This window comes from Balaenoptera borealis, assembly GCF_965194805.1.
Source record: "Balaenoptera borealis genome assembly, contig: HAP1_SCAFFOLD_440, whole genome shotgun sequence".
Lineage (NCBI taxonomy): Eukaryota > Metazoa > Chordata > Mammalia > Artiodactyla > Balaenopteridae > Balaenoptera > Balaenoptera borealis.
In genome coordinates, this window is record NW_028123757.1 from 88074 (window position 1) to 115260 (window position 27187).

At 45.6% G+C, this 27187-nt stretch overlaps 1 long non-coding RNA gene across 1 annotated transcript; it reads right to left on the reverse strand.

Moving 5' to 3' along the window:
* Positions 1-316: 316 nt before the first annotated feature.
* LOC309621443 lies at positions 317-26010 on the reverse strand. The gene is made up of 3 exons (XR_014240023.1): positions 25432-26010; positions 15611-15745; positions 317-2117 (listed from the first exon to the last, which is right to left on the reverse strand). It is a non-coding gene; the product is annotated as an uncharacterized lncRNA (long non-coding RNA).
* Positions 26011-27187: the final 1177 nt, after the last annotated feature.

Here is a 27187-nt window from a genome sequence, read left to right on the forward strand (position 1 = left end):
CTCTCTGTTGATCCTTCTGGGCCCAGTTCAAATATCAATATCAATTGAGTTCCTCAATCTCTCTGCTCTCCTCCCCCAGGTAGAGCCCAGTCCCTCCTCTGTGCTCCCAAAGGGCCTGAAGCTGACAATACTTTATTTCTTTATTTTTTAATTTAAATTCTACTGTGGCACTACAGGAAGTGTGCAAAGCCTCAGTATATAGCTCAGTATTTTCCACAAGGTGCCATGCAACTGGGGTCAAAAAATAAAACACGATCAGGTTCTCAGAAGCCCCCCTCCCGCCTTCTTTACAACCACGCTGGAAAACTGTCTGGTGGTATCTATCAAAGCCAAAACCAAACAGTTTTCCAAGCAGATGAATTCCCAGTCCCTTTCATCCTGTCTTGACAATGCTGACTGTTCTGTTTCAGCTTCTGAATCATAAGATCCCGCGGTCAGGGACTACGATTCTGTTACCTCCTTATTGCTGCTCCTGTCACAGAACTGGCACATGATAGGTTCTCTATAAATGTTGACCGAATGAATGAATGAGAGAGAAAGGTAAATAACATGCACTCTGTTTGGATAATGGTCTTGAATTTCTTCCAATCGATGCTTTGTGCATCTTCCTCATTTGGAACCTACAGTAGCGGCATGATTCTGGGTTCCCACTGAAACTCACAAAAGACCAGATGTCCTCTAGAGATTGTCAGAGGAAAAAAAGGCTTTAAAGGTCATCTGTTTTAATCAGAAAAACCAGAATTCTAGGTAAAGCAGGCCAGTTAAATTGGTTTGACAGCCAACCTCAGCAGCAAATGCAGCATCCAGCATCTTCCTAGATTGGTTCATTTCCCAAGATCTGTGATTTTTAAATGAGGAGTAGGATCAAAGGTCAACCTTACCCCCTGGAGCACAAGCTAAGTATGTGCTGTAATCACATCACAGAGCAAGCTTCAAAAGCCCGCAGTGTAGTGACGGCAACCACCTGTCTATCTTCAAACCAGATGAATGGTTTTCTGATGCCATATAATCAGAAAAGTGGATGAATAAAGAGCAGCGGATCCTTATTTAACCAAGCTCTCCTCATCTTGTCACGAATGAAAAGCACATGCACAATCCTAGCCCAGGTGAGAAAGAGAACCTGCTGGAAACTGCCAGAAGCCTTTTATTTTCCTGTAACCTTTCAGAGCCTGGAGGTGTCACCAGTGACTGTCAGGAATGAAAAACAAATAATGCTTTTCCAAAGCACAAGACTCCAGGGAAATGGAGAGCCAACTCTACAATGTAATCCCTCCTCCCCAGAACCCGAGCCTTGCTCAGTACAATGGTCTCCCCAGAAAGTGCTGTGACATTAGCATGTTCGGAGAACTTTGCTTTGATGACTGTGACTGGCAAGAAGAGGGCAGCAACAATAGGTTGGCCCAGCAAGTTGTGGCTTTCAAAGTGCAAATTGGAACTTATAGCCTCCAAGAAGATGAAAGGCCCCAAATTCCTTCTGATTGGACAGATCTGGTCCTTCCTAAAGTCTCAGTCATGTCTGATCTTCCTTCCAGGCCAGGATCACATTTCTAGCAGCCTATTCAATTGTCAATACCCATGATCCATCCTAAATCCTAAGGTCCAAGTCAAGAATCACACTCTCACTGAACCTGCTGGGAAATCACATGGTGTTGTTTCTGCTATCGAAGGCACTGCCGTGGAGAGGTGGGGATAACAGGGAAAACCCGCAGGGCAGAATGGGAAGCTATAAGGCCCAGATCTACTCCCTACAACTACCTGAGTGGTTTTCTTCCAATGGCTTCCCCTCTCTGAGCCTCAGCCTTCTCATCTGTAAAGTGGGAAAGCAACACCCTCCTGACTGAGGATCGAAACAAAGCACAATAAACTCTTTTCTCCAGTCTTAACAGAAGGAATTTAATGAATACACACCACCTCTCTCTCCCAATACAGTTGCAACAATAAAGAGTCAGGAGATCCAGATTCAAATCCTGATTCTGCCAATTATTTGCTGAAGAAGACAGGTCCCTGAGGCTCAGGTTCCTTAACTGAAAAACATCATCTGCAGCCTCCTGAGGGTTGAGTGGAGATCAAGGAAGAGGTTGTGTGTGAGCAAGCCCAGCAAAAGGTGACGTCCTTAGCTACAAAATGAGAGGGATCACAGTAACTCCCACATTCAGAGACTTGAATCAGACACCCTGTATGTAATAAATACTTAGCTGAGTGCCTGACACATAGATGATGCTCCATAAATGTTATTTTTTAACTTAAGTAATTATTATGGTGTCATTTAATTAAATAATAATTAATTATTCGAGCACAAATGATGATGGTTGTTCTTAGCCTTACCACCGAAGCAAATTAAAGTTCTGTCCTTGGAGAGACAGTGTCAAGCTAACAGTATCTCCCTGGGGCCCCACCTGCCAGCAGGGGAATGTGTCTAATGGGGGGTCTCTCTCCAACTCCCCCCTCCCCACAAAAACCATGCACCAGGTAGAGACCAGCGGCACCAGATAAGGCTCCTTAACACAGAAAGAGAAAAGCCCATTCCAGCCTGGCAAAACACACCCCTCAATTTCACCTGTTTTTTCTGTTTACTTTTTTAACTTTTCGACTTAAACTGCTTGCTGCCCTGCCCCACTGGGGCTCCAACCAGCCTGAACTGGTTCTCTTGCAGACTCTACTACGCAGTGTGCAGATTGATTTTTACACTGTGCAAAATCAATCTTGGGTGTGCAATTTCTCTGGTGGCTCAGCCTCGGGGAGAATGCTTCCTTGGCAGGTTCCATGATCTCAAAGGGCAGGAGTGAGCAGGCAGAGCACGATGCAGCTTGCCGGCAGCCAGCGCTAGAGAGGCAGGGGGATTTAGAAGGAGACTGCCCAGAGAACGGTGTTAAATTGAACCTCTTCATCCCAACAGCAGAACATTTGGGGTCTCAGTTAATCCTGAACCAAAATAGCCAGGGTAGGGGTTACACTCAGAAAGTCTAAGTGGCTGGGTTAATAAGGCTTTTAGGATTTCTCATGCCGAGTCTGCAGTGCACAGACCTATCCAAGCATCAATTATAACAGCATAAAACTTTCCGGAATGGAGAAAGGGCGCTGAGTTCATGATGCTTGCTGGGGTCTGACGGGTCTTCATCCGCCCCCTCCGAATCTTCCTAGTGCTTCATTACTTTGCTCCCTCAGCTATTCTCCAGTGCCTTCAAAACTCCTTCCAACTTTGCTTTAATGAGCAGCCTCTGTTTATTAACTCTTTGGTCAAAAAGAAAAAAAAAAAAAAAGAAACCTAATACGTCTCATTTCTTGCAAACTGCGTAAGGTTAATTTCCATCTAATAAAACTACGCATAGGGTGTTATGCAAAATCTATTTTCTTCTGAAGGATGGGAGAGCTGACCACTTGTGTCCCCAACAGTGTGATGTTGGGTTTCCAGACGTACGTTCTTGGGGCACATTCAGTGACTGAGCCTCAGTTTCTTGATCTATAGCTTGGGACTGTTTCCCAAGAAATGGCATTTATTGTGATGATTAAGACACCAAGATCCCTGGACTTCCCTGGCGGTCCAGTGGTTAAGACTCTGCGCTTCCACTGCAGGGGGCACGGGTTCAATCCCTGGTCCGGTAACTAAGATCCCACATGCCACACAGCATGGCTGGGAAGAAAAAAAAAAAGACACCGAGATCCCTGCCCAGTTTGGATTTATATTGTACCAGGCACTGTGCTAAGCATGTTACGTGATTCAGTTCGTCCTCCTAAGAAGCCCATGGGATGGAGTTATCACTATTCTCCCCATTTGACAGATAAGGAAGCTGGGACAAAGAGAGTTATGTATGGGACTTGCTCAAGGTCACAGGGCAGTGGGAGCTGAGAGTCAAGCCCAGGCGGTCTGGTGCCCTCATTCTTAACCAGTAATTGCTTTTCCTTTTTCCTTTTCTCCTTCACTTCCCCTCTCCTTCCCTTTGCTCTCTTACGTCCCTCCTCCTTTCTAATGTTGCATCTACTCCTTAGACGTGTGCCTGTTTTTAAGCTTGTACGTGGTCTGACCAGTAATTTCATAGGGTCCCCCACAACGTCCTGGTCCCCCATGCAGCTAAGCCGACTTCCCGTTACTTGACTACAGTGGCCTTTTCAAAGCAGAGAACCAGTGGCCACTCCTTCTTCCTGCAGAATCTAGCAATTTCCCCAGCCCTTCTTTCTTTATCTTCTAAGGTATCTGCAAGTTCCTCCTTGAAATTCCCTCTTTCCTGCTTTGACACTATAATACCCTATATTTCTTCCCCCTTACATGGTTACCAATCCATTCATCCATCATCCATCCATCCATCCATCTACCCATCCACCCATCCATCCATCCGTCCATCTATCCAGTTCATTTAACAATTATCTGAGCTCAGATTCACCGTAAACTTGGACAAGTCATTTTACTTCTCTGATCTTCTATTACCTCACCAATAAAACAGAAATATTAAAAACATAGCTTATAGGATTGTTGTTAGGTTTAACTGAGACAGCAGATGCAAGGAAACCTGGCTCACAGAGGTGCTCAACACATATTTATTGTCTCATTGCTAATTTTCTCTCACTCAATCAACCTTAAACTCTTGAGATCATTTCTGGCATTTTTTTTTTTCTTTCTTCCCCGTCAGCCCATTCACCACCAAGCCTCTAAAACCAGTCCTTTCTTTTCCACACTTCTTTTGACCTTTATTAGCTCACAAGCTGGATTTCTTGCCTTCGGTTTTTCTGGACCCAGTCCGTCTTTCACACCGCCCCCAGATTAATTTTTCTGAAATATTATTTTCCATTATGTTATTCCCTTCTTCAAAACCACCACTGAATCTCCACTACTTATTTTTCTTCAATTTTTTCTTCTTTCACTTTTCAAGTTTATTATATTTTTCATTATAAATGTAATATATACATATCAACGGAGATTTGTAGAGGGGAAAAAAATCACTCAGGAACCCATCACATGAACAAAACTGCAGTTAGCATTTTGAAAAATATCCTTTCAGACTCCATCCCCCTTTTTTCATACATAGAAACTTTTTTTGCTTAGTAAGAATCCTACTCCACACATATTCTCCTATTCAGTATTCATTTCTCGCTTATATGATTTTTTCATGTCATCATTGTCTTCATAACCTTCCTCTTTAATGCCTATGTAATATTCCATTGAGTCATTTAACGAGTTTCCATCTGCTAGAAATTTAGCTTATTTGTCAAGCACTTAGGAGAGCCAGGCACACGGCAAACACTCAATAAATGTTGGCTATTGTTATTATTTCCAATTTGTGCTATCACAAATAATGCAGAGAAGTATTTCTGTACATCTTTTTCTGTATTTCGCTCTGTTTCTTTAACTTCTCAGATGTGGATTACTGGCCCAAAGGGCTTTACTGTTTTTAGGCCTTGTGATACTGACTACTGCAGACGCTGATGGCTTCCCACTGCCAAGCCCACATCCCCTTCTGGCCTTTCGTTAGTGGACCCAACTTCCACTGCAAGAATCTACACCTCTTTACCAAGGGCTTCCTCCGGGACCAGACTTCATACTCAGCAGTCTGATAGTGCTCAAAATCAACGGCACCTGGGGCAGTTCCAAAACAATGCCCACCCAAATCTGTGGCATAAAGACTGAAGCTCCCATGCCCCTCAGGTGTGATAACTCTGAGGTATTCCACACTGGCTCCCAAAGGTCCCCAGGTACCTGCAGTAGCAACTGGCTGAATCAAAGACCCTTTATGTGGCAGCCCTCCCTTCCTTGCTTTGTTTCCCCACCCCGCTAGAGTTTTCCCTGGCTCACCTTCCAAATGAAATTAACTGCACTCACATTCTCCTCTCAGAATCTGCTTTTTTTTTTTTTTAATTTACTTATTTTTGGCTGCGTTGGGTCTTTGTTGCTGTGTGCGGGCTTTCTCTAGTTGCAGTGAGTGGGGGCTACTCTTCGTTGCGGTGCGCGGGCTTCTCATTGCCAAGGCTTCCCTCGTTGCGGAGCACGGGCTCTAGGTGCTCAGGCTTCAGTAGTTGCGGCACGTGGGCTCAGTAGTTGTGCTCACAGGCTCTAGAGCGCAGGCTCAGTAGTTGTGGTGCACGGGCTTAGCTGCTCCGCGGCATGTGGGACCTTCCCGGACCAGGGCTCGAACCCGTGTCCCCTGCATTGGCAGGCAGATTCTCAACCACTGCACCAGCAGGGAAGCCCCAGAATCTGTTTTTGAGGGAACTCAGACTGAGACTGTGACACTTACAGGCAAATGACTAAAAACCATGCTAAATCCTATCCATTCACCTCCTCAAAGAACCAACTTCCATTTTCCAAAGTCTCATTGCTTGTTAGACCAAGATTTTACATGTTTGTCTTGAATTCCCATCCCAGTCATATCAGGTAGATATCACTGCCCTCATTTCATAGATCTGGCAAGTGAGGCACAGAGAGGTTAAGCAACTTGTCCATGGCCACACAGCCCTGCAGTGACAGAGCTGGGATTCAAACTGTAATTCCACCTTCCCCCCAAGGCCTGAGCTCTTAACGCACATAGTGTACTGCCAGGCACTGCCTTATAATGATAGTAGGATTCTTTGGCTAAAATAACACTGGTACTACTAATAGCTGTCATTCATGTAGCACTGATCTAATTTCACATATTCACTGTCACCCAGAATGGCCTCCTCACTGCCCTCTGAACATGCTATGAGTATTTCTACCTCAAATTGGGACTAGGCTTCCCTCCAGCTCATAACACCCTCCCTTCCTTCTCTGGCTAAATCCTATTTCTCCCGCTATGGTCTTGATCACATACCATTTTCTTCTTACTCTGTCCAAGTCCACTACTGACACTCCTGACTCTCCCTCTGACTCGCTTTCCTCATCTGTAGATGGGGACGATAGTAAGACCTACCTAAGAGGGTTGAAAGAAAGCATCTAGCACAGAGCACACTTCATCACAGGCAGGTAATGGATGGCATCTATGCAATACTGTCACTTTGACCTTCTATAACCTTTCCTCCCAGCACTTTCTAGCCCTCAACCAACCTCCATTTCTTTGCCCCACGTTTCACAGACCATTTCTTTACTAGTAAATTAAATGTCATGTGCTTGAGGCATAAGAAAAAATTATCCAAAGCTTGTAAACTAGACCAAAATGATTGATGGCAATCCTTTGAACATCATTCAGGGACAAAGGCCATGGGAAGATGTCTAGGAGCACGTTCTTAGCTCATCTCACTGCTTGCTCTTGATTGAGGCCTCTAGACTTAGAGAAGTCGCCAGTTACTTGTCGATTTTGTCCAAGTGGAGATGCAAATAATTTCTGTCTAACATAACAGATAATCCCAACAATTTAGGCATATTGCACATTAACTAGTTCTTTTTCTAACTGAACAATCTCTTCCTAATATTTCTTTGTTAAATTGCTCATAAATACCCTAGCTTATTAAATACCCTTTGAAACTACCATCAGATCTTACTGGTTTCCTCATAATCTAATGAATTAACGGTCATATTTACCTGAAAGTCATGGTTTTACCTTTTGAAAAACTATACACGTTTGGGGCTTGCTTCCAGTTATTTTTTCACAGACCCAAGTTTCGATTCTGACTTTCTAGTAATAATGAGATGGGGTAGAGATAAAAATTCCCTGTGTGTGCTGGGGGGGTATAAAGCTCTGCATTTAAACCAGGTCTTCTCACCTCACGCTATTGACAGTTGTGTCAGGGTAATTCTTTATGGTAGAAGGCTGTCCTGTGCACTGTAGAATACTGAACAACATCCCTGCCTTCTATCCACTAGATGCCAATAGTATCCCCTCCACCAGTTGCAACAACCAAACATGTCTCCCGACATCACCACGTGATCTTTGGTGGGCACAACTGCCCCTGGCCGAGAACCACTGGTGTAGACTGAACTTCTCAAGTAAGAATCATGGGCAGGTATCAGAAGGGTCAGCAAAGATTCACAAGGGCACACAAAGAATTATTCTGGGTGGGTTTCAAAACCCAATGGCTGTAGACCTAGCTGGCCTTGAGCTCTTCTCATAGACCCAGAAGTGTCATTGTCTTTTTATTATTCTTCCCTCATGTCTCGAATCTCCTCAAGATTAGCATCTGCAGCATCTGTGTCTGTCTGGTTCACCTTAGAGGGCCTAGAATTTAGTAGGTACCAATAGTGACTAGTGCTTAATAGGTGTAATATATATATTTATGTAATATATTTAAATTTATATGTATTTATGTGGATATATATACACATCATGTACATGTGTGTACCTGTGTATATGTATACTTATGTATGTTGTATATGCATATATACATTCTGTGTATATGTGCTATGTATGTATATACATCTGTATATACATGTGTATATATATTATGTATTGTGTTATATATGTATGTGTGTAGATATATAGACACATATATGTATACATATATATACACATACACACATTACACACATACATATAAAATCAAAGGAGGTGTCTGCCAAATCAAATGAAGGGTAGCAGAATATACGACCCCAAAATATACCAGTTTGGCATAAGGATTATTTTGAGCTAAAGGCAATTGAGAAGAAGTGGCTACAAGAAAAGCTTACTGCCGTCCGGCTATTTGCCTTAAAGCAGGACAAAACTTTACAAAGGAGTCCTTCTTCCCCTCTCTACCTGGAAGGACAAAAGTTAATCACCGGAGACATCTTTGGATCCTTATCAATGGAGAAGGCAGACTTAAATCTGCATAACCTATCTTACTCTTGTTTACCCTGCTTTTCCTGGTTACCTCCCCATAACTGGCCTCCCACATACTGTTCTTTCTCTTTAGTTTAAGAGAGTATTTAAACCGGAGTTCTAAGCCACCTCTGAGAGTTACTCATTTTCCCCTGGGTATCTCTCATGTATACATGAGTTATATGTGTTAACAAATTGTTGGTTTTTCTCTTGTTAATCTGTCTTTTTCTTAAAGAGCCCCAGCTAAAAACCTAACATGGGTAGAGGTATGGTTTTGCCTCCCCTACACAGACTGTCTCTCTGTCCTCACCCTAGTCTTCTGGTCTGCCTGTGTGGACAGAAATTTTCACCTAAAGGCATCCTGCAAACACAGCTCAGGGCCTCACAGAAGTAAACACCCATGGCCATAATGGGACCAAGCAGAACTTTTAGCTCCGACTCCTGTGTCTTGGTGATCTTCATTTTGTAATCTCTGCTTTCTGTGGGGGAGCCACGTTCCTAGCCTGGCTTTGTGTCTCCCTCCTTCACCCAGAAGAACACCAGGTAGTTCTCTCCCCACTAGCCCACTGGACCAGCAGCTTCGCAAACCTCAGAGAGCATCGAAATCCCCCGGAGGGCAGGCATGTGAAGACACAGATTGCTAGGTCCACCCCCAGAAGCTCTGACTCAGTAGGTCCTGGGTAGAGAATTTGCATTTCTGAAAGCTCCCAGGTGTTGCTGACACTGCTGGTCCTATAGGTCAAGCCCCAAGTTCTGAGACCCCAGAGTCCACACAGCTTGTTTTCCCACCCAAGTCCTGTGAATCCCTATCTCATGATGTCCTCTATGTAAGAATACCCTTACCCCTGGGAGTTTGGGGAGAGCACTGGTAATGCAGCCTTGGGGAGCATCTTTTTGAAACTCAAATGCACGTTAAAGTCTCAAGGATGTTCAGTCATGAAAAACAAAACACAACCTGGTTCACTTCTCTGTGCAACTTCAGAGTTTCCCAAAATATTAGCACATGCAAACCTATGTTTTCCAGAACCCTTATTAACCACCCACGGAACCAGTATGTCTTCACAATACACTTTGCAAAACAGTGCACTGGAGAAATGATGAGGGAGGGCTGAATCAGACACTCATGTGGCTTTGTATGATCCCCTGCTGTCACCGGGGAAGGCTTTAAGAATCACAGGGAGCCCAGCAGAATCCCTGTCACCTGGGAGCCGGCCGTGTGGGTGACCAGGTCTCAGCCAGAGGCCTTTCAATCCCCAGCTCCTGTTCCAGTCCAAACTGTGGCTTTTCCTCTAGACTGGAGACTCAGGAAGGTATTTACAGTCTCTTAGCTGTGCCTTTATAAATCCTCGCTTCCCAGGACCACAAACAGGCATCCTGGGCTGGTCAGGGGGCGAGCCCTGCTGCCCTTCCCTGTTGCACTGCGCATGACTAAGGGCTTTGTCACTCTGAATATTAAACGTGAAAGAGAAATACAAATCAGCAACCCAAGGTTAAGGGCAGAGAGGAGTAACATACATGTTTAGGGAGCCTGGGAATCAAAGAAGGTCTTGGATAGGTGGCAGGTGCTGATGGGGGAGTGTGCTTGGGATGGGGAGCAGGTCGTTGATTCAGACTATGATGAGTGCCTTAGACCTTAGATTGCCTTCTCTTTACCAGCGTTGGAAATCTTTAACTGAACCAGCCAAGGGGTGCCAAACATTCTTGTTAATTTGGGTAAATCCTTTCAGCAATTGGGTATCAACTGGAGTACAACGACAGCATGTCAATTCAGTTCTTTCCCTCACCCTCTTTCACTCCTTCTCCCACTTTCTCTCCTCTCCCTACCTCTCTCCCTCTCCCTCTCTCCTGCTTTTCCCTCTTTTCCCCTCCCTCTCTTCTCTCCCTCTCTCTTCCTGAGCCACATATGCTTATTACTTTTTGAAGTCAGCCACTCTAACACACCTCCTTCTCCTATAGTTTCTGGGTCTTACTGTCAGGACCCTACACCAGAGACAAGTGAGCCAGATGGGCATACTAACCAATGAGACAAAGATGGATCTTAATCCACTTTGGAAATCAGCAAAACAAAAGCAAGGAACCATTGCTTTATTTCTAATGGGCTAAAGCTACCTGCAACCCTGAATCACTATTGCTTTCAATTAGTAAAATGTGTGAAAACCAGTGTAGCAGTCAAAGGATGATTTGGGCCCAGAACTCCCTGGGTCGCTTGCCAGCCCCAAGTTTCTCGGTATCCTTCTGCCTCAGTTTTCTGATCTCTGAAATGGGGCAGACAATAGGGCTCTTTTAAGGAATAGTCAAGTTAGCATAAGTAAAACAAGCAGGATGCCATTAGCAAGTGGTGAGTGCCTGTAGGATAGGTTGTGTGTGCTCAGGGGTGGCACTTGCAGGAACCCAGAGGTTGGACTGCCCGAGGTCGGCTTGTTTTCCCACTTAACGACAGCTTTATTGAGACATAATACACATACTATAAAGTTTACCCTGTTAAAATATGCAATTCTGCGGTCTTTAGTACACTCACAGAGTTGTGCAACCATCACCACTATCTAGTTCCAGAACATTTCCATCACCCCCAAAAGAAACCCCATACCCATTAACAGTCGCTCCCCACTCCCTACTTCCCCCAGCCAGCCCTAGGCAACCACTAATCTACTTCTAGTCTATATGGATCTGCCTATTCTGGGCAGTTCTTTCCATTTCATGGAGTCATACAACATGTGGCCTTTTGTGTCTGGGACTGCCCAAGTTTGAATCTCAGCCCCAGAGCTAAAAAACTCTGTGACCTTTATCAAGTTCTCCTGGAATTCCTCCATCTGTAAAATGGAATTAAAATCATACTAGATATACCACAGAGTCATTAGGAGGCTTGAATATACTAATTAATACAACTAAAGTACTCACACAGGGCCCAGCTCATAGTAAGCACTACTAAGATGTCAGCCTCCATTACGGCCACTACTACTAATATTACTAGTCTGCTGTTCCTCTGCCCCAAAGCATGCGACTGGTGGTGGGAACCCAAAGATGAATAGAGCACAAAGAACATAGCTCTTGCCCTCCCCTATGCACAGCCTGGTGGGGATTACATGATTAGGAAACCAGTTTAAATGAACACAAAGTCTTATCATATGCACATTTAACTAATGGAAATCTAGCTCTTCCACCAAAAAGAGAAGGAAAAAGAACAATTTAAATACTGCAATTAAATGCTATAAAATTATATCTTGCATATATTCCTTATTATGCACTGTACATCACTGCATGCATTATACATTGTTATATATTGATTACAGTACAAGGTTGCGTACACAGAACCAAACACACTGCAATTTAATGGGCAACTTAGAGATCTCAAGGTTAATGATGACTCTATGTTTGCCTGAAACCTTGACTTTATAATCTAACCCTTGAGTAAAATGTGACTCTATTATGTGTCAACAACAATAATTCACAACGATTCCAGATAAATGAAATCAGCCAACAAGTAGTTGGTGGAGTTGGGCGTTAGGCTGAAGTAGGTTCCAGCTGGTCAACGCCCGTTTGCAAAGCACTGCTTCTGCCCTCTACAAGTTCACAGTCTCATTTTGAAAATAAACCACATAAACATACTCATAAGAGGTTGGTGAGTGGCAGAACTGGGTTTAGGAAATAGATGGAAATAATCTCTCACCCTACCAGCAGACAGGACAGGAAGATATGAGAAGGGCTGCGCTCTTCCCTGCCCCCATCCATCCCTTTGCCTGCTTTGTCATTCTCCAGAGCACACAGCACCACCTGATAGACATCGTGTATCTACCCATTCATTTTTTTTTTTTAAACTTTTTTTGGGGGTTTATTTATTTATTTATTTTATTTTTTGGCTGTGTTGGGTCTTCGTTTCTGTGCGAGGGCTTTCTCCAGTTGCGGCAAGCGGGGGCCACTCTTCATCGCGGAGCACGGGCCTCTCACTATCGCGGCCTCTCTTGTTGCGGAGCACAGGCTCCAGACGCGCAGGCTCAGTAATTGTGGCTCACGGGCCTAGTTGCTCCGTGGCATGTGGGATCTTCCCAGACCAGGGCTCGAACCCGTGTCCCCTGCATTGGCAGGCAGATTCTCAACCACTGCGCCACCAGGGAAGCCCCCCCATTCATTTTTTATTGTCTCTCCCGCAACCGGTATGGAAGCTCACTGTGGCAGGGGCTTTGTGTACACTGTTCACTTCTGTATTCCCAGTGCCAAGAAGAGAGTGAGCACTTAGAAGGTTGTCAGTAAGATGTGTTGGTGAACGAATGAATGAGGGTAATTATTTAGACAACCTCCACTTTTCTTCCATCTTTTGTTCCCAAAACACCCATAGTCTGTTCCTCCAATCTCAACTCGTTTATTCCTAAATTGTTCAAAAGTAGTGGGAAAGTATTCCTCAAAAATGAGGGCCTAAGGTAGCATTCCAGGGCTTTGGCATACTGGTACCATCTAGTGGGAAAGAGCATATTTGCAGGTGGGTGCTAAACTGAATTTGGAGGGTTTATAAAAACAACCACCACAACTGTTTCCTTTATCATTAACTCTACTGAGGAAGTTTCCAGTAACACATAATGGTGGCAATTGGAATCCCTTATATACTCATGTTCTACTCAGGGCGTGTACTGCCCATCCAAGCACCTGTCATGCCTCTTCATTTTTCTGCTCAGAACTTTTCTAAAACCATGGTTGCCCCCAGGGTCACAAAGGCTCAGCAGGGAATCACAGAGGAAATAATGGCACCAGAGGCCACCCTTGACCAATGGAAAGCGGGCATAGGTAGATGTACACTCCAGCCTCCTATCCTGCAGAGGGACCATTCTGAAGCGAGTTTTACACAGTTCTTCCGAGGGCCCCCAGCAGCAGTGAGCCTCCGTTGCCCATGACAATAACCAGCTCAAAGATACACTTTTTATTGGCTTTCCTTCTTTCTTGTTTTACAGTCCTCATGTCTGTGAACTGGAATCATCTCTCACATCAGCTCCCTGCGTACAAGCCTTTGTCTCCATCACCGTTTGGGAGAACTCAATCCAAGATACAGGGTTTAGCACCAATATACCTTTGGGTGGTGAGTAAGCCTTAAGAATTGTAGTCCAGATAATTAATATAAAAGCTGAATTATTATATCTTTTAGAGCTGGTCTAAGAATTACATTCCATAGTTGACTACCAGCATCTTTACCTTGATCTAAGTTAACGTAGAATCCCAGTGATATGTGGTGCTAAAGAAGTACCACAGTTCTCATGAAGACAAGACAACAAAGAAAAAGTTCTGGTCTCTATCCCTGGCCTCTGCCCTATTCCAATTTGACCAACTGGTGAGGCGGCTAATGGTTTAGATGAGGGATCAGCAAACTACAGCCTGAGGGCCAAATCCAGCTCTGCCTGTTTTTGTAAATAAAGTTTTATTGGAACACAGCCCTGCCCATTTGTTTACATATTATCTGTTGTTACTTTTATGCTACATTGATAGCATTGAGTAGTTGCAAGAGAGACCATATATTTACTCGATAGTCCTTTACAGAAAAAGATTACCTACCTGTGGTTTAAGTCATTGGTTGCCATAGTTTTGGATTCCCAAAAGCAAAATTTTAAGAAAAACAAAAAATAGAGAATGGCAAAGGTTTGCCAATAACACTTTAACACTAAGGACAAAAATGCCCTCTATGTATTAACCAACTTCATTTCACAAATTATAAGACATTTTAACCCTAAAAAGTAGAATGGTCATTGCATCAGAACAATGAACATTCCATCCCCAAAGAGAGTAGTGGATAAGCTCAGAACAACTGCCTATCCCATTTAAAACTTTTTTTCAGAGCACTATCATTTTCCAAAATTATCATGTTTACTTATTTTTGTTGTTTACTCTCTTTCTCCCTTATGAGAACATAGACTCCATGAGGGCAGGCAATCTTGTCTTTCTTAATCACTGCTTCTCACCCAGTGTCAAGCACCCTGCTTGAGATATGGTCATTGGTCGGTAAATATTTGTTAAATGAATGACTTAATCAAATGTGGAGTGAATAGATTGGGGCACAGGTACATCCTGAGAGAGGCAGAAAGGCAAGGTCACTGTGTGGGTGGTGAGGACTGGGGCAAAGGGGGAGTGTGTGTATCTGCCAGCACAGGGGCTCTGTGAATGCTCCCTACTCTGTCTCCAGGACATGAAATGGTGCCAGGCACATAACAGGCACTCAACAATGTTCACTGAATTAGTGGCTACCCTGACTAAAGATCCTTAAATTGAATTAAAAAGAAAAAAAGAAACCTCATCTAGTAAAACACAACTAAACTTCAGGTTAGATTCAGTCCAATTGCAACCCACTGTAGATCTGAGTGTCTGGATATAGATACAGGCTGTGTATTTCTCATTTTCCTATAGATTGGGGAAAACAGTATTGTAGACAGTGGCACTCAGGAGACACTGGCTTGGACAATGGAGTTCCTTGGCATTCCCAGGGAGGGATGCCGTCCAGCTTCAGGGCTCAGCAGCAGGCAGGAAACTGCCAGAGAATTTACCTGCACGTTGGAAGCTGCAGAGGAGCCACACCCAGGCTGGGTCCTGGCCTCTGCGTGGCTGTTCTCCCTGGGATGACTGTTCTCGCTGGGGGAAGCATGTGGTGTGGGTAGCTTGTTAGTCCCTGGTCAAACACAAGGACTCATCGATAAAGTATACAAAATAACCCTGAGCTAACCCAGTTCTGAAGGTTGTAACCAGTAACCCAGAGAGGAGGTCCAGGTCCCACGCCTACTTTTAGAGACAAGGAGTTCAAAAATGAGGTCATCGCAGGCAGCTATTTTGACTCCAAGAGAGCCAGAGAACAAAATAGTCAAGGAAGAGAATTCTTACATCATTTGAGGGCACAAGGGAGCAATTTTTTATATACCAGGGAAATATGGAGGATAACTCACATGCCCAGAAATCAGAAATGCATGGGTTCAAACCCTGATCCCAGTTCTTAGTGGCTGTGTAGCCTTAGGCAGATGACTCATCCACTCTGAACTTCTTTTCATCATAGATAAAAATGGAGACAAGAATAGTTGTCCCTAAGGGTTGCAGTGAGAATTTGAGATAATATATTCAACTGGCACTTAGCAGTAAATTATACAATAAGTTTACTACAGTAATTTTGATTTATTTTAAATAATAATAATAATCATAAGTGCTCATGGTGTTGGCAAGCATACCCACGTACATACTGCCCTGATAAAGCCTCCTGGGAACAGCTGCTGGGAAGATACATCTAGAAGATACCATCCCACCAGATCAAAAAATTTTATGAAGCATAAAATCTCCAGGAGAATGATCACTGGGGAGCTCCCAATATGAGATTTGGCAAATCCTTCTATGGGGAGCAAACTTTATTTTTTTAATGTCCGTACAATTTTAAGGACACAAGTATTTTTCCCCTCTAAGTTAGTCAGATGCTCAAGTCCAGGGCCCCATGGTACCTTCAAGCCATAAACTACTTTGCAGCATGGAGTATAAAAGTTAATGCAACCAGTATTCTTTAAGCTCCTAGCATTGGCAATCATGTGATGAAGCCGTAAGCATACACTTATTTAATACTCACCTGCTAGGCAGGTGTAGAGAGGTGTAGCCTCTCCTTTTTAGACACAGGAGGAAACAGAAGAAGAGAGAAAAAAGGTAACTTATCAGAGGTCACACAGCATGCAAAAGGCTGGGTCAGAATTCAAATTCACTTCTCAAAGTCTCAGAAGTCTCCCTGATCCTCATAAACTAAGACACTAGCTCCTCTGGGTCCCAGGAGACCAGAGGCCCTGATTCACCTCCAGCACTTCTCCTATTGAGGACCAGGACCGTGTTGTACTCATCTCCGGATCCCCAAATTAGCAGAATGCTTGGCACTTGCTAGATATCAAAAATTGTGGGAAGAAAGAAGAAAATATGGGAGGAACAGAGGGAGGGTAGGAGGAAAGATGGAAGGAAAGGAGAGAGAGCACAGCAGCCTCACCCCTTCAATACTATCTCAGCCCCTATTGTTTCCTATCGTAATAATTACCAAATGTGTATATTTCAGCTATTTGCTTTCTTGTTCCTTATTGGCTGCCCTCAGTAGATCACAAGACCACGAGAACAGTTTCCATGTCCATGTCCATCTTGTTTACCTATGAACTCCCCAAATGCTTCAGTAAATACTTAGCAAGTGGACAACTGTACATCCCTCACCTTCTGAGGATAACGTACCTGTGCTGCTTTTTTTTTTTTTTTTTAGAGAGAAAGCAGTTGTTAAACATTTAGCAGCATACCACTGCCTGGCACCCAGCTGAAGAAGATTACTATACCTAGGAACATAAACATCACCAAGGCTATATCTAGGATGCTGAAATGAAGTTTTGTTAGCATTCGCAAAGTGATTGCTGAAAATAGTAGATCATTATTTGCTTCATGTAAGAAATATTTCTAGTGCTGCTGATTGAATGTTCAAGAAACAATTAAAGGGCTTAGCAATGTTTCTCTCAAATATCTTTTGCATGAAAATCCTCAGAGATTGGTTAATTATAAAGGCTACACATCAGTCACTCTAGCCAAGGGCACTGCCAGGCCCCACGGTGCCCATCCCAGATGCAAGCATGGATTGGTCTGCGGACATCAGCGTACCTTGGGGCCCTGGACGCCTCGCGTGAGGAGCATGCTGCAGCCTGGCTAACACCCCCATGGGAAGAGCCCTCAGGCCCTGTTTATGACGTCAAACACATGGTTCCTTGTTTGGGCAACTGGCTCCAGCTTTCTGCCAACTGGAAGAGCCAGAACTCAAGCTTGCATCTTTAACACCTCCCTAGCCCTTGTCCTGCCATCTCAAACCCAGCCCTGCCAAATTCTCCCCTAAATGTCTCTAGGATGCTCTGAGTAGGGTGTGTCTACTTCTCTCATCTGCACTGTCACTCCCTAGTCTAGAGCAACAAGAGTCCCTGCTCTTCCTATGATCTCAAGCCTAGACTGGCTTCTCCCTTCCATTCATATCCAGCTCCATCCACTAACTACACTGCAGCCAAATTACCTTTTCAAAATAGAAATCTGGCCTTGTCACAGTATACCCTCCCCATGTTGCTTTCAATGACTGCCCATTGCTCCAGGACGAACACCAAAATCCTTGAGATGGCTGACAAGGTGCTAGCAGCTCTGGCAACCCCAGCTGTTCCTCACACCACTCTCTGGGTTGTGTGGTGTTTCCTCCTGCACAGGCTTCCCCCAGGCCGGGCCTTCTGCCTGGAATGCTTCCCCCATCACCACACCCTAGTGTTCCTTTGTCCATAAGCCTCACTGCTCCTCCAGACTGTGGCCCAAGCAGCAGGCTATCAGGGAAGCCTCCCAGACCCTTCATCTGGATCTGATGCCTTTCTTATATTCATTCATTCATCCATTCATTCATTCATTCATGTTTACTGAGGGCCTACTATATGCCAGGCTCTGTTCTAGGCCCTGAGACTACAAAACTGATTCAATCAGACAACAACACGTGCTGTAACGGAGCCTATATTTTAGTAGAGGAGAAAGAAAAGGCACAGACAAGCAAACCATATAGAATGACATGATCTCACACAACTGTGTTTCCGTCCATCTAGCAGTTGTCTCTGTTTTGAAATATTTATTAATTGACATTGATCTCCCCTGCCAGGGGATCTCTTGGGGTCTGAGCCCCAAGAGAAGAGAGACTGAATCAGCCTTACTGGCAGCTGTACCTGGAGCACACAGTAGGTCCCACATGTATATAATAGGTATTTATTGAATCCATTTGGTCCCAGGTGAATCTCCCTGAAGTCAAGTTGCTTGAGTGCTTGGGGCATAGAAGGGACAATTCCTAATACAAACCCCTAATGTCTCTCTGCACTTTGACAAGGCTCTCTGCAGTCTCTCTGGCTGTAATTTTGAGCCACAGCAGGAGTCAGCAAATTTTTCTGTAAAGGCCCAAATAGTAAATATTTTAGTCTTTGTGGGCCATATGGTGTCAACTCTGTTGTTATAGCACAAGCACAGCCATAGACGATTATATAAATGAATGGGCATGGCTATGTTCCAATAAAACTATTTATAAAAACAGGCTGCAGGCAGGAATTGGCCTACGGGCCATAGTTTGCAACCCCTGAGTTAGATGATCCCAGATGCCCCGCAGCTTACAGCAGTTGAAGGCGGGGCCTGTGTGGCCTGAGTCAGCCATGGGTTCTACTGGCAGGGTCCAGCAACTCTCCGCAGACCCCACATTGTTTGACAGGGAGATTATCCCAATAGCTTGAGCTTCAGGCATTTGCAGTCACCATCTCCTGCAGCTCATGGAAAAGCAGTTCCCTGCCACCCTGGAGGAAAGAGACTTTGGCCTAGAGGCCGCATAAGGCAGGAATGAGGCTGCCACATTCCTTGCAGGGTCCCCAGGCTCCTCCAGAGGCTGAGCTCACTTCCTGGCCCTGCCCAGGCATGTGGCAGGGCTGCTCTCAGCTGAGCAGCTGCTGCCCTCCACCCCAGCCCAGCCTGCGCTCAGCTGGGAGACACAGGGGCTTTGTGCTTCTGTAGCAGATTGGGTGACACTCACTGGGGCCTTTGAAATGAGACATGGCATGTTAAAACGTGCCTATTGCTAAGGCTAATTTTCAGGAATTTGACTTCTGCTGGCAACTGACAGAAGAAAAACAATCACTTTTTTTTTGTATATGTATGTAGGTATATTTACGCTGATCTTTGGGGTCTGTAGCTACTGAAAACAATAGTTACCTGAGGCTTACCTGCTGGTACGGGATGAGTGGACAGATTAGTCTAGTATTTATGGAGCCAGAGGACATTAATTGTAGCATTAGCACTGCGTGTAGACTGTGGTGGGTGTTAACTGCTAAAAACAGTTACAAAAACATCACACAAACTGCAGTTGGCACTAGAGGTGACAATGTCCTGTGTATAAAAGCACTCTAGACAACAAAGCTACGAAGCTAACATTACCCTGAAGTTATAAATGCTCGGAGTGTTAGCTCAGTTCTCCCAGAGTTCCCTGCAGGACTAAGGACAGTAAGGTGTTGTGACGTTCTGATGATACGCATCCTGTGCGTGAGCAACACTGTTGGAATGGCAATGCCCAGGGAGTCACTGTACTCCAAGGGCAGGGATGCCCTTGCTGTAATACTTCGTACAGTGCACTAGGGCCTACATATTATCCAGTGGTCCCAGAGCCCCTTGGCTGCTGATGTAGAACAATGTTTAAGGTGTACCAACACCCTGGTACCAGCACTCAGACTGACTGAAAACTGCAGTGTGTCACTTCTCTGGGTGTAACTATTCCACATGAAACAGTGACCTGGGTGTTGTGTTGCTCTGGGTAGCCCTAGTCACCTAATGGCATTGATGGTAATAATGTTCTCAGGGAGGAGGTGCAGTCCCCTTGGTCATGTTCTTCCAAAGTTCACATCCATGTGGTTCAATCAGAGCAATCAAAAAGGGGCTAGTCCCTTCCTTTCCAAACAGCCTATCACTGAAAAACTGACTACATCAGTTTGATCAAGGCTCAAAATTTGCAAAACCAGAAGTTCCCAATGGAAATGCCTACAAGGGCAAGTAGGTAAAATAAATGAGTACAATGGGCTGGGTGGACAGTAGGGAGTGGAGGGGATTGTGGCAAACTACAGAGGCATGTCCTAAAGGGGGCAGTAGTGACTCAGCTCCAGGGAAGAGTGGCCTTGCAGGAATGTGGCTCTAGGGCTGCCTAACCTTCTGACATTTTAAGAAATGCAAGAAACCTGTTTTGTTTTGTTTTGTTTTGTTTTTTAATGTACAATATCCTACTTTTCAAAACATTTGGGCCAAACAAGAGACATCCATGAGCTACATTTGGCCTGTGGCGTCTACTTTGCAACTTCTCCCTGGAATCTAGAGTTGCAGAATTGGGATGAATGGGCTTCAGCACCACCAAGTAGATCTCTCGAGGTTCAACCTGCTATGCCAAAGGGCGACCCATTATCTCCATGAGCCTTGGCTCAGACGGCATTTCAAGTTTGAAATGTCATTTCTTCTCCTCCCTAGCCTACCCTTAGAAGCTTCTCTCAGTAGAGAAAGAAATCACTTTCCACCCTAACTCCAGAATAAAGCCACTACTTCATATCTGGTGAAGGTGCAGGGGGTCCTACAGTCCAGCCAGTCATCATTTGTACAGTCTGCTCAGATAGAGGGAGCCAGGCCTGGGGTCCCCAGGCGGCTGCAGAGGTGATAAGCTGCAGGGAATTGTATTGGCAGCATCCTTCAGGAGGGTCAGATTCTCCCAGGCGTGTGGGTGCCTTGCCCACAGCTAAGTGGAAACGATGCCAAAACCAGTGGTCACTCGATTGATTCTGTCCAACTGGTTATTGTAATTGGATGACAGACTGATATTTCCCTCTCCTTTTCAACTGGTGTTGCACGGTGAGTGCATCTGGCTAATGATTCGCTTTTCTGGGTAGTGACCTAATGGGGAAGATTATCTCCTTTCACAGGCAGAACTGTGCCTGCCGTTTGGCTGCCTAAAGAGTAAAACCAGGCCCAACCGAAGTCAAATGCCAGGAAATTTCAGAACTTCCTCACATATCATACTGCATTGTCTACCTTTGAAATGTTCCCTGCTCTAATACTCAGAGGGGATACATAGTTGAAGAATAAAATAGAACAGAAGCAACTACAATAGGGAAAAAAAGGAGGAAAGATACTCAGTGCAAAATGACAGGACTTCTCTTTAGGGGAGCTTGTAGAAAATAACTGAAAATAAGGAGAATAGTTTGGTTTTGATGGAGCTTCTACACTGAAGTTCTTTAAAATATGAGCTGTAGATTTAGAATTTTGTAATGCTGTGGATGGAGCCCTCTTCTGGAGAAAATTTTCAACAGGTATTAAAACAAGATCAAAACACACAGAGATGAACACACACACATAAACACACACACACACACACACACACACACACACACACACACACACACACAGAAATATGTAATACTGTTGGCTACTGTCATTCAGATGCGAATTGAATCCATAGTTTGGCCTTTTCCTTAGCTTCCACCAGATAGAAATTAACTGGACTCCCCAAGCAACTATCTTTTTGGAAGGAGGTAAAGAAAGAAAGATATTCTCCAGAACCCAGCTGTACTTTTACCTCAACAGTGAACTTCAGATTGAGACTCAACATAAACATCCAAATGCTGGTACTTTTAGATAATGCAGTTATTGGGTACATTGGTTTGTTGGGCAATGGCACGGTAACACACAGAGGATATTTCTAGAAAAAAAATAGATTTATTTAATGGAAAGCCCAAGGGCTAAAGATAGAAAAGAAGGGACGGAGGCAGAGCAGGAGATATTAGCTAAGATGACTGTTGGGGCTTTTAATATAGACTGTGGTATTACATAAATTCCAGATCACATATTCAGCCTTACAGTTTATTCAATCTCTTTGGGGACTTGCTAAAAAAGTTGTTCAGACATATGAACACTACCACTTGGCAATTCCTTTCACCACTTATATCTCTGCTTCCCCAGTGCTTTTGAAATCTTATAGGCTGTCACATGTTGAACCCATCTCAGAGCAAGAGATGCCCTCTGCAATTCTCACAGTCTTTCCTCCCCATCAAAAGGGTTCTGCAAATAAACACTGCCCTTAAAATACAATATATGAAGTTGCAGGGGCACTAGAAGACACTGATTCTCATTTAAAATCCTGAAAATCAAGATTCTGACTCCAATAAAAACCTCCCCATTTTAAATCAACATCTCAGAATTCCGTGGAAACTTTAGTCACTCCCAAGTGACTGCTCTCCAAACCTGAACCACTCCCTAAAATCCTCATTCTTGGGGGATTACTCATTCATTGTTAGAACTTTTGCCTGCCTAGATGTGATACCCTAATTGGGTTGGGGGTGGGGGAATCATATTTACAGTGGAATTTCTAGCTCATGTCCTCTCTTGATTTGTTTCACATTCATTATTTATCATAGCCAAATTCCAGAGGCCACTTCTGGTAAGGGCTTACCCAAAATGCCCCAGGGGAGAAGAGAGGTGACTGCTCCTCAGCTTTGCCAGCTTCCAGCCATTGTTGCTTAGAATTCCTCTTCCCCCTTCCAAAATGCCTAAAACAGCAACCTAGCCAATAAACTTACAGAGATTGATGGCTTCCAAAGCCAGACCCAGAGTACTACAACTGTGGTAGAAAAACACACACATATTTGCCTGAACACCACTAAGGCCGAGTGACTAATTGGCTTTATTACATTGTTTTTCCCCTTTCCTCTGTTTTCTCTCTGCCTCAGGAAAGTTTTGTTTTCGCTTGTTGACTCAAAGGCTCCTAGACTCTCCCCTCCTTTTGCTACGGCACACAGAGCTCTGCACTTGAACCTCTTGCCGGTTAACTGATTTGCACCAAAATGATTTCCCTGCAAGGTGCTATTGCTACCAGGATATCAATTGCTGTCCTAATGTGGACATTTGCTCTGATTATGAATTACAATCTAAGAGAGAAATAAGCCTCTTAGGGCGGGCAATTAAATTCTTCGTAAAACCTCTGCTCCCCCATCCTAAAGAAACTGAGAGAGCTGACAGCCTTCAGAAGCCACCTGTGTCAGTCAGGCCCTGGGGGAGGAGACACACCAATTGCTTTGCAAAAGGCATTATGTAAGCCCCTAGTGCATGGGAATTGCTGGGTGCTGTCATGTGGTCTGATTTGCTCGAAGGAAGACGAAACTTCAGCCAAACCCTGGAATCCACACTGAGGTCAAAACATGCCCACGGAGAAAAGGACTGTAAAGTCCTGGGTAAGGCAGTGGTAAGTGCTCCCAGACACCTCAAGCTCCCAGAGTGCTAGGCCTTGTGCTAAATGCATTACCTAGGACATGCTGTTGAATGCAATCCAATCTGCCTAGCAGTCCTAGGAAGGTGATAAAATTACTTCACCACAGAGAATCTGGAAGCTCAGAGAGGTTAAGCGAGTTGCCCAGGTGGTACCACTAGCATATGGCAGAGAGGATCTGTCTGAATCAGAGGCATGCTCTGAACCACCCTGCTAAATTGGGATATATATATCTATACATCTATATATAGATGTATAGATATATATACACATACACACACACACTACCTCCGGGATAGAGTTCACAAAGTCTAGAAAACTGGCTCACAGACAGGCATAGGATTTGTGGCAGAACTTAAAGCTACAGGGACCCCAAGAGAATCAGCCCAAAGCCCTAGTAGAAGAAGAGTATGACTGGGCACTGATGAATGGGGGCTGTGTATCCAGGGAAGAAAGAAGGCAGGAGTTGGGAGGGGGCTCAGCAGCCAGGCACCCTACTCTGCCCCCAAGCACCATCATCCACCCTCACACCCAACTCTGAGTCATTACCATGGTTACTGCTTCCTGGGACACTGACCCATTTCCGAAGTCTAAGCCCCACGTGGACGCATCAGTGGTCTCCCCTTAGCAGGCGGCACTGCATCTCTGCTTCCCAGCCAGCCCCTGCCTGGGACTCGAGCTGCCTCACCCTCCCTCTCACCCCACTCACACACTCACACATGTGCCTCTTCCCCTGGCATCCAGGAGTCCTGGCCAGGAACTCAACACCCATTTCCAGCACCCCAAGGCACTCCCTGTCTCCTTCCCTCCTCTCTGCCTGGCCCTGCCTTGATCTCAGCCACCCACTTGTAGCCTGCTAGCTCATGCCAAGTCCCATAGGCTGCCAGGAAGGCCGGGGGGGACTGGGTAACAGCGCTCTCAGAACACAGGCCCTCGAGCAGGGCTGAGCCGGCCGCCAGCCAGCACCTCCAGTCTGGCCTCCTGAGAGTACTGCTTTCCTGCCCACAGACTTCCTGAGATCTCCGAGATGCAGAGATGGTTGCTTAAGGACCACGTCTCCATCGCCCCCTCTCCCGGGTCGCCGGCCCTTCCCTCTCGCCTCAGCGCCCTGAGGGTTAACAGGCAGCTGCAGCCTGGTGGGCAAGGCTTGAACTTTTCTCCGCGCTCTGCGCCCGCCCGGGAACACAGCAGAAGCGGCATTAAGGGCTCAGGGCCGGAGCTCCCGTGGGCCAGACAAAGGGGGCGCGGGGGCGGGGGCGGGGGCGGGGGGGAGTGGGCCTGGGGCCTGGGCGAGGGGACGCGCTCAGGCCCTTCCGGGCCCGAGGTCAGGGAGGGAAGGGACCCCGATGCGGGCGCGGCCGGCGCCTTTGAGCGACAGCGGCAGCCGGGCTGCGGCGTTCGGCTGGCCCGAGGCGCCTTCCAGCGCGCCGCCGGGCTGGGCGAGGGGGCCCGGGCGCCCCGGGAAGTCGGCGACGCCAGGCCGACCTCTCCAGCCCGGCAGCCCGCAATCCCGACCCGAGCTGCGCTTCCCCGATCGGCGCTGGGTTGGGGGAAACCACGACTCCTTGGAGTCGCTTCCAGCTGAGTCTCCGATGCGTGAGCCTCCGGAGGAGGCGAATCAAAGTTACCACACTTGATGTAGGCGAGAATGTCGCCCCTGCTTGCAAAAAAAAGAAGGACTCGGAGCTCTTTCCACATCTCCCGAACATATACATACACAACCCGGAGTGGGAAAGCAGGCCCACCCCCTCGCCCTCCAGGATCTCAGGGGCTGGGTATGACCTCCCTTCTGAGCCCCGAGCTGTCTTCGCCGCCGCGCCCGGAGTCCCCTGACCCCCCGAAAACCCCCTCGCCCAGCCCGCGCCAGGCAATCGGAAGGCAGAAACGGGGCGCGGGGTGCGCCCAGCAGCCTCTCTTCCCTACCTGGGACAGGAGAACGCACAGGACGAGCGGAGTTGTCGGCTGCATTTTGCCCAACTAGAAGCGCCTGGCGGCGTTTTCATTCATGCACGCGGCTGCACTGAGCATATTTTCCGTGGGAGCCAGGCTTTGAGGAGAGGCTCTGCCTCGCCAGCCAGCCAACTTCCCAAATAGATCAGCGGCAGCATCACGAAAGCATTGGGTAGAGGCTGATGACCAGGACCAATGGCTTTACAAGACGGATTCCTTCATAAAGCTCTCTCGTTTTTGCATGGCAGAGACGGGGCGAGCACCTCGCGCAGAGCGAGCCCCTCGGAGGAGGCGGCCCGTTCGCTTTTTTGGACTGTTGGGGCCCAGCCCCACAAATCACGCTGGGCAACGCCAGCTGATGCCACTTTTCCAAAGAATGGAATTCCACCGGGTACTGGCGGCCACTTCCAGCCCAGTGCAAAAGATTCTCTTTATTAAAATGTTAATAAGATCCACTTTATTTCCAATAAATCAAATAAAATGACCCCAGCAGTTCCAGCCCTTTCTACGCCAGGAAAGACTTGGCGGTGGATTTTCTTTTTTTTCTTTTTCTTTCTTTTTTTTTTTCAGTGTGGCCCAAGTCATGATGGTGTTTGGTGTTTCCCTGCCATCTCACAAATCACAAAGACGACAGATCAATTGTAGCTTGCAGAAAAAAATCCATCAAGGGGCAATAGATTTTATTAACTGCTCAGGTGAGAGTCTGACTGGCCGCCTACTCCAGAAATGTGCATCTGGCACCAAAGTTGAGGCCATGATTTGAGGAAACTTTTTTTTCCTCTCTCTGGATGTGGTCTTTTAGAAGCTTCTAGCTATCTCCAGGGATTGGGAACAGTAGTAACCACTGTTCAAGGGATTTTATAAGTGGGGTGCTATGGGAATGAGTGTAAGAGGGCTATCTAGGTCTAACTTTCCCAGTAGGAGTTTAAGAATATGCAGTAAAGACCTTACTTTCTCATTTCCATGCAGCCTCCTTCTAAAAAAATTTAAGGTGTTTTATAATATAGGACACTTTTTCAATAGAATTTATGCAAGAAAAATAAAAAATCTGGGACAGGAGGAAAAATTCAGAAAACTGAAATACTAAACCCAAACGCTAACGTATTTCCTCTGATTTGGATCTGAGCTTCCTGGTGGCCAAAGCAACAAGAGAAACATTTAAATTACATAGTTCTTGTAGATACAAGTATACAAATATCTTCTGACAGAATTTCCCCAGCAGTAAATACTGGACTAAATGTATAATGTGACATCTAATATAGCAGGACACTGTGCAATGGACCATGCCGAGATCCAGTGGGTTGGGCTGTATTCCCAGCATCTGGCACAGGGCCTGAAACATGGAGACAATCATTAGTGTGTGTTAAACAGATGTCTAGACTTAATCAAGAAGTAGCAGAGGGTGGGGTGGGGCAAAAAATCTGGAGCCACATTGCCTAAGCTTAACCCCCAGCTCTGCTACTGACTAGTAAGTTTCTCACTCCCTGTGCCTCTGTTTGATCACTGGTTAAATGAAAATATAAATTGTACTGAACTCACAAGTTTGTGGTGAGGATTAAGTGACAGAATAACCACTCATTAAATGTAAACTAATGCACTTTCTAAAATTGCTTCATTGTCAGCAGTTCGGTCATCGCGTCTGATGAAGATGCAATGCCATCTGACCACCTGGCTGCATTAGCCAGCACTAGCCCAACAGATGGCAATGTTGGCCAAACAGCCCCCAGAA